General features: G+C 33.3%; 1 non-coding gene across 1 annotated transcript; it reads right to left on the bottom strand.

The window, feature by feature from the left end:
- Nucleotides 1-3,448: 3,448 nt before the first annotated feature.
- Nucleotides 3,449-3,530, bottom strand: Trnas-aga. The gene has a single exon. It is a non-coding gene; the product is annotated as a tRNA-Ser (tRNA).
- Nucleotides 3,531-8,091: the final 4,561 nt, after the last annotated feature.

The raw sequence follows: 8,091 nt of genomic DNA, 5'->3' as shown, positions 1-8,091 counted from the left end.
GATCCATAGTGAATCAACGTTTTATTTTAACTCCAAATATATTGAAATAAATACCTAAATTTATCAGAAATTCAGAGAACAAACTTCAAGCGCCAAACGACGTGAAACAACGGATGACACTTGGGGAGCAATAGTTGCCAAATCTTGGATTTCAGCAGGTAGATACAGAAAATAATAAATATTCTGCATACTATAAATTCGACAATTAGGAAAAATATCGGATTCCAAATATTCCACCTATACCATAACCCTCAGCAAATACAACAAATGTTTAGAAGAAATAAGTATACACTGTGTCCGTAAAGTATGGAACAAATTCATTTTTAGCTAAACAGACCACTCCTGAAACACGTCGATTTTTCATTTTAATTTACCGTATTTTAAAATAATAATCTAATATACACGGCGAATTACTTTCGAGTGATGACGTCACCGTCTTTTTTTCAAATGGAACACCCCCATTTTGTCACAATTTTCCAATTACTCTAGCTGAGCTGATTCCAAAAATGTATCACATGTTGATTCCAATTGGTACAGGGTGAAAAAAAATACAATAGTTTTGTGTGTGCTCATAAAGTAACGCGTTACATTTACGCGGCAATTGGTTTGAATGTAATACCCTGTAGTTTGTTACATTTTTAGATCAATAAAAATGATCTGTTTCCAAACATGTTTGGTACTTGTGGTCTAGCAGACAGAATATGAAAGAAATTATTACTTATCAATTTTTAAAAAAAATAGTCGTCTAGTTTTTTGTGAAATGTCATTATTTGTTTATTGCCGCTAGACAATTAGACAACTAGACAAGTATTTTCGTAAGTAATTGCACAAGTGCATCAAAATTACCGATAATTTTGCATGACAGCGTGTGACACCGAAGGTGGAGGGCTCTTTCTCCAAAAATGAAAATGACCGAATGCAGTTTTTCAAAGAAAACACGCTGGAATGCGAAATTATCCGGTCATTTTGATGCACGAGTGTAATTCGGGGGAATATTTCCCGAATAAACTGTTACATTACTTGTCAAACTGATTTAGAATGGAATTGCCATAGATTCGAACTGTGTAAGATGCATAGAAACTAAGCATCTATGAACAGAACAATTATCGCAGTGCAGTTTCGCTTCCTACAATGCAATTATCGCTGTAATTTTCGATAATTGTTCTCCAGATACATAGAATTTTTGACAGGAGGGAAATATTCGATAATATTGTTAATTTAACTGATAAAGAATGTTACGCGTTACCTTATGGGCACACACAAAACTATTGTATTTTTGTCCACCCTGTACCAAAGGGAATCAACATGTGATACATTTTTAGAATCAGCTCAGCTAGAGTAATCGGAAAATTGAGACAAACTGGGGGTGTTCCATTCAAAAAAAATGACGGTCACGTCATTACTCGAAAGTAATTCATCCTGTATATTAGATTATTATTTTGAAATACGGTAAATTAAAATGAAAAATCGACGTGTTTCAGGATTTTTTCTTAAAATGGTCTGTTTAGCTAAAAATGAATTTGTAAGAACATTCAATAGCAAAATTCTTATTTTTCACAGTTCTCCAGTAAAAAATAATGCATCAATATCCTCAAGTTGCTTCAACCTCTGGTACTAAAACACAGAGTCTTCTGTTTCCTATTAACCTAAAGAATATTTTAGTAGACCACTTCGAAATCACCGCCACTAAATCTTCCTAAATAAGATCGGGGAACCACCCAATTTGAACCTCGATGTTGTTCATCGTTTGAGCCTCATGCGACCGCTCTCTCAATAATTGAGACGTCAAGAAGTTATATGACTGCCAAGATCTTTTGTATCACACTGCAATATTATGAATATACATGAAGGCCTATTACCGGCGCAGTGGTCCCTTTTTAATGAGATCTATTTAGTAGTCCTAGAACTGCCCATCAGTGACTTTTTATGTCCCATTTCGGTTCTTGTGTGGGGGAGGAAGGTAACGCCGCCCAATTAATGGAGATGCATAGAGGAGGAATGCCGAGATGTATGTGTGAACCGTCTTGTTGAGCTTAATTGATTAGATAAGAGTGGCCGAGTTCGAGGTGGATTTTTTTTGGGAGTAGGTACAAGAAGGTACAAATGTAAGTATGAAGCTGAAACAAGGGAAGTATCTGATTAAACTAACGACTACTGTAGGCTTAGGAGTTTTGTTTTTTTTTTCCTTATTTTTTATTTTATCTGATTCAATGCTGCTTTAATTATGATATCAAAAAAATAACACTTCACTCAATAAGTTAAAACATATTTTATGTTGAAAATCCAAAGTAATTTTGAAGAGTGATACATTTCTTTTCACCAACTTTTAAATACGTATTTTGGAGAAAAATTCATTTTTTTTCGAAATAGGCTTCAAACCTGGCAATCACTTCCAGATTAAAGCCATATTGTCTTATCCCTGTAGCAGTTTTTTGATATCTACAAAAAGCTAGTAATCACAGGGAGCCATATCTGGAAAATAAGCTTTTGGAATCATAATTCGTTCAATTTGATTATTGTTTTTTGATGGATTTGTGACAAGTAACATTGCCCTTGTGAAAAAAGAACTTTAATTTACGATTGCCGAAAACAGTTATTACTAAATCACTAAATACACTAAATATTCCGAAAACCATACACAATAATTGAATCTAACAGTATAAAATTCGGAGATCTTGGTGATCACCAAATATTTCAATTATCTGAAGTTCGCAGATATCATAGATAGACACCTGGTTGATTTGCAGTGAGGAAGTCAAACGTTTGATGGTTTCTATAGTCAGGTAAAAAAATTATTATCACCTTATATATTTTTGAAGTATGAAAAGAAAAACTATTTATGACAGAAATTCATATGGTTACTGAAAAAAGTGCCAGTAAATTGTTTTTGTTTTATGTTTATAGCACCAGTAATAAAGAAGTTACGAGAACTTTTCATATCACGCAATTTTCCAATTATCAAGCTTGAAAACAGTTGAGTTTATAAGGTTGCAGTTTTCACCAATTTTCTCAAAAATCGAGCCCGAAAATGTGCCATCAATATTTTTCAAGCTCAAAAGGATTATGAGATTTCCTCACTGGACAACGAATTTGGGACACCTGATACATTCATTCATAGACATTAGAAAAATTGTAGCATATGTATGATGAATACATTAAATAATGAGGTTAAGAATCAAAACAATTTTCGGGAAGAATTGAATATAATCAAATATAATGCAGTAATTGATAAATTGTTATCTCCTGCATAATATTCTGTAAGAAACATAATTAAAAAATATAATATCTATTATAATAAAATATTACTGGCTTCTGCACATTGTATTTTGAAATAACAAAGAAAATAAAATTTTCATATTGCCAACATTCTATATTATTAATCGTGATCTCATCAATCATAAATGATTTATTTAGCAGAAGTGTTTATCACGAACAAAAAAGTATTCGCCGCAGTCGGTAGGATTCGAACCTACGCTCCCAGAGGGAATCTGATTTCTAGTCAGACGCCTTAACCGCTCGGCCACGACTGCTTGGTGTGAGAGCAGGACGCAGTAAAACATAAATGAAGACTGTTCACAAAATAAAAGAAATTAAAAGTTATTATAAACATATTCTCTATTCAACTATTTGTCTGCTACAAATAAACATTTAGATTCCCGAATTTTTTTTCAGTTTCGGAGTCAAATAAGTAATTAACTATAGTAACACCATTGATTATTTCGATAATGGTGAAATTCTGGACATTTGGCCATAATGAAGCACCTAATTGTTCGTTAAAATTGAACTCTTTCCATTCCGAAATCCTCAATGATTCCAGCAAAAAAAATCTTTGGTGCATTCTCCAACCCATCAATTCACAAAAATTATGAATTTTTTGTAGTGAAAGTATAAGTTTCTCCTATTCACCGATGATTTTAAATAATATTATGTTTTTTTTTTCTATGGATGGTTCTTTCAATTTCTTTTGACGAGTAACTCACTCAATGTCAATTTATAGTCGATAGAATAGGAATTCCAGGAAAACCCAATATATTTCTGTAGAGGCGGTTCGAAACATTATAACTCAGTGGAGGATGACACTATTGAAATTGCCACCATTGAGAATTTAAAGGTAGACACACACGTCAGTTTCTTAGCTAAATAAAGGGATTCCTCGAGCGCTGAGGGACTGAAGCATTCGCCAGTGTGACTTTATTACTAGTTTTTTCACATTTCTATTAAATCTATTGGTAGATTTTGGTTGTAATATCTTTCCAAACTTGGCCAAAATGGCAAAAGATTTTTTATCAAGGCAGCATCTTCAGCTCCTGAATTTTCCAGAGCTGCTCTTAGAGTTAGAAAAACCCGAAATAGGTAAGGGCGACAAATCTATAAGATGCCTCATGTGTCTTAGATCCTGGATGGAAAATTATGAAATCAAGCAAAGCCTGGAAGTTTCTCAATATTAAGAAACGTTTTTTTTAAATTTTTTTATTTTGTCAAGATTTATAGCGATTTAATGTATGTTTCTATATCAAAAAAGTTGATATTTTCGGTTCTTTTATACAATAGGTTTAATAAATAAAATTGGTTTTTGCAAGGTTCCTTCTCATTTCATCATTCTTTTATTGATGGGACACTACACAATGAAACTGCTGAAAATCAATTAGCTTGATATGATTCAAGTACTTGATGAATAAATACTTGACTTGATATTGAAAAATTACCCACTACTTGACTTGAGCTCAACTTGAAATCAAGTCAAGCTCAAGGCAACTAGCTAGAAAATCGAGCCAAGCCGTGAATCCCTACAAGAAACATTCTAAAATCAAATGTATTAAGATTCGAATCATAATTTCAATCGAAGTTAAAACAATAATAAGTGCTGATTATTCCAAATGGATAAAGACAGAACAGTGAGTAATGAAGTTGACTCCTGAAAATGCATTTGAAAATTATTGTGTTAATGTTGTATTATATGTACTTGTTAATTTCAAATGGGTCTATTTGAATACTGTACGTATTTTGTACTTCATTCAGTACTTAGTTCCAAGTAATTTTGGTGATATAGTAGTATTACTCGCGAAATTGAAATGGACATATTAGGATAAACGAAAAACAATAATACTTATTTTGTATTTCATTGTTTTACTCTAGTGTCATTAAAAATATACGATATCTTTTTGGAATTTTTCTTAGCTACATCCAGAATGCACACTCGTTGTCAAATCGTCAATTATGTTACCAACTCCATACCACATATACTCTTCTTGAATAGAATAGCGGACGGATTTACCGTACAACAAATCCTGTCGTGCGACCATCCTCTAGCATCCACAAATCTGTCCCGGCACACGTGAGATGAAGTCGGCAGGTGGCAAAGCACTTCTGATTCCACAGAAAGCGCACTTCAAATGCCAATCGGTGGCCTATCAGCGGTCTTACGTTGACCACTCGCCCGCGCAAGATCTACCAGATTGTGACCGCACGAGAGGCAGCTGACCGTGATGAGGTACGCGATCTACGTAGGTTACTGGACCGTGAGACCCTCTTGGTGCCACTGCGGTTTTTCGTCTTTTTAACGTGTTTTTGTTATTGGTCTTCTTCTGTAAACACTTGTAGCTGATGAGATCTCGGCGGGTATTTTATCTTGACCGATACTCTTTGTCTAGGGTTTCTTTAAGGTTGCCGCCGTTTCAATTGCTTCCGATTGATAAGGGAGAAGGATATATGTTAGGATACTTACAAAAATGTAGCTATTTATTTGAATCGGGCAGATGGTTGTCGAAGGTTCAAGTTCCAGTAAAAAATTCTGTAATACTTTGTTAATGAATGCTACAGTAAAACTTCGTTAAGACGCTTTTCCAAAGAACTGGCACAAAAAAGCGTCTAAACCAGGAAAGTAAAATAGCAAAATAGTCTAAAAATAGTTATTTATGCAACAAGTGCAAAAAGTGAATGTTTATTGCACTCGACGTGAAATTGTCTGACGAGGCCGTTTGGCCGAGTTGGACAACACGTCGAGTGCAATAAACAATTTTTGCACGAGTTGCATACAACATTTTTTCTACGTTCATGCAAAATGCAAAAAATGATTTATTGAGGTGCGGCACTAGGTGTAGGAAAATGAAAAGCGCAACTTGAATACTTTATTATTAATATCGATTTGCATTGAAACAGGAACTAATACGTTACGAACAATTCAACTCAAACTTTATTTTTACCCTCAATGTTGAAAGTGAATGAACAATTGGTGCAATTTTCAATATGAATATTTCGTAGTGAAGTACTTTTTAAATCCACTTCTTGATTTGTTACTGCTGTAAACGTACTAGTACTTGGTAACTGTACATCGTTATTTCCTCCAGGCTGAAATATTTGTTTGTCATGATGACAGCACGTTGAAGTAGAATGACAGATGAGTGCAATAAAAACTTTATTGCACTAGTGCAATAAAGAACTTCTTTTTCCACTAAATATAGTTCAATAAAGTTGCTTTTTGCATGAATGTAGAAAAAGAAAATGATTCCAAAATTTGAACTCAAAATTTAATAAAATATCAATTTTCAATTCTGTTGATGTAACATGTCTTGTCCTCTGCATTTTCCAGGTAGGAATTATAAAAGCCTCATTCTCTGTCGCATAATCTGGAAAATTTTGGACAATTTTCTCAGTTTCTGTTGCTGTGCTGTCCGTGGTAGCATATTTTCATAGGAGTTTGTAAAGTTTTCTCATTTTATTAAGAACGCACAATTCTAATAATGGTTATCTCTGAATTTTTCTAACCTTCTTTCTCACAGCTGTCAATTTGACATCTGATCAAAGAGTAATAAATATACATAGAGGAAGTATACGCAATTTTTACATGTCCCCAACATGGTTAGATTACATTGTCGGATTGTGATATATTTTCAAATCCACAATTTTACTATATCAATATGAATGTATATTATTTGAATGAAATATATTTATGTAGGTGATTCCCGATTGAATATCCAAATTTAAATATTTGGTATCCGTTAGTTCTCCTAATTTCGTATTTATAAAAAGCAGAATATTTATTATTTTCTATATCTACCTGCTGAAATCCAAGGTTTGGCAACATTTGCTCTCCTAGTGTCATCGATTGTTTCACATCTTTTGGCGCGCTAGAAGTTTGTTTTCCGAATTTCTGATATATTTAGGTATTTATTTCAATATATTTTGAGTTAATATGAATCGTTGATTCAATATGGGATATGAAAAGTGCGTTCTTTGTAGAGAAATTCGTGAATTGAGTGAAATATCGTATCACTGCTTTCATTTCCGCGATCTTCATGTCAAATTTGATAGTTCATGTTGGGGACACAATTTGCTTACTGCAAATGACATAAGCTCCCTCTATCTATGTTAATTACTCTGAGCATCTGATTAATAGAGTTCTCACATTTTCTGGAAACTATGTAGTTCAGAAGAATAAAGGAAAAATTATAGAATGAGAGCGCTATAAGTTTTAATCCATTTCAATTACTTACCTGGAATTTTATCCCATCTGAAAAGAAATTAGAAGATGGTATTCCACTTACCTATACCTGTATTTTTAAATTTCAAATTGACAAATTTCTGCCACCTGCCACATGTGACCCACGCAGCTGCGTTTGTTGCGTAATTTTAAATATTGCAGTGGCATGGAGAGATTTCTCTACCAGCGGAAATTTTAATGAAGTTAACGTTCTTATTTTTTATTCATTATTTATCTTATTCAATATAGAACGCAGATATTCGCAGTTAAGTACCCAGTCGATTGAAAATGAAATTTTAAGGAAAAAAAGTCCCCTAAACATGTTGTTGAAGTATGATTTTCATTTTCAAATTTATTTCATTTGCACCTGCCTTTCATTAGATATTCAACTTAAATTTTGCATAGATATTCCAATTTGAAGTTTTCATCATGGAATGAGGTAATTTTGAATGCAAATCTACAAGGTGATATATTTTCTGGAACATTGCCCTCTACTTTCCAAAAAAGTTTTTTTTTGGTGGACCACTTATAGTTTGAAAAAATGTTGAAAAAAACTTTAGTCCAGTACAACACTTCTTGGCTTCTTGTAGTTTTGTCGTATCTGATACCGA

The sequence above is a fragment of the Harmonia axyridis genome, chromosome 7 (assembly GCF_914767665.1).
Source record: "Harmonia axyridis chromosome 7, icHarAxyr1.1, whole genome shotgun sequence".
Taxonomy (NCBI): domain Eukaryota; kingdom Metazoa; phylum Arthropoda; class Insecta; order Coleoptera; family Coccinellidae; genus Harmonia; species Harmonia axyridis.
This window is presented reverse-complemented; position numbering and strand designations above follow the sequence as displayed.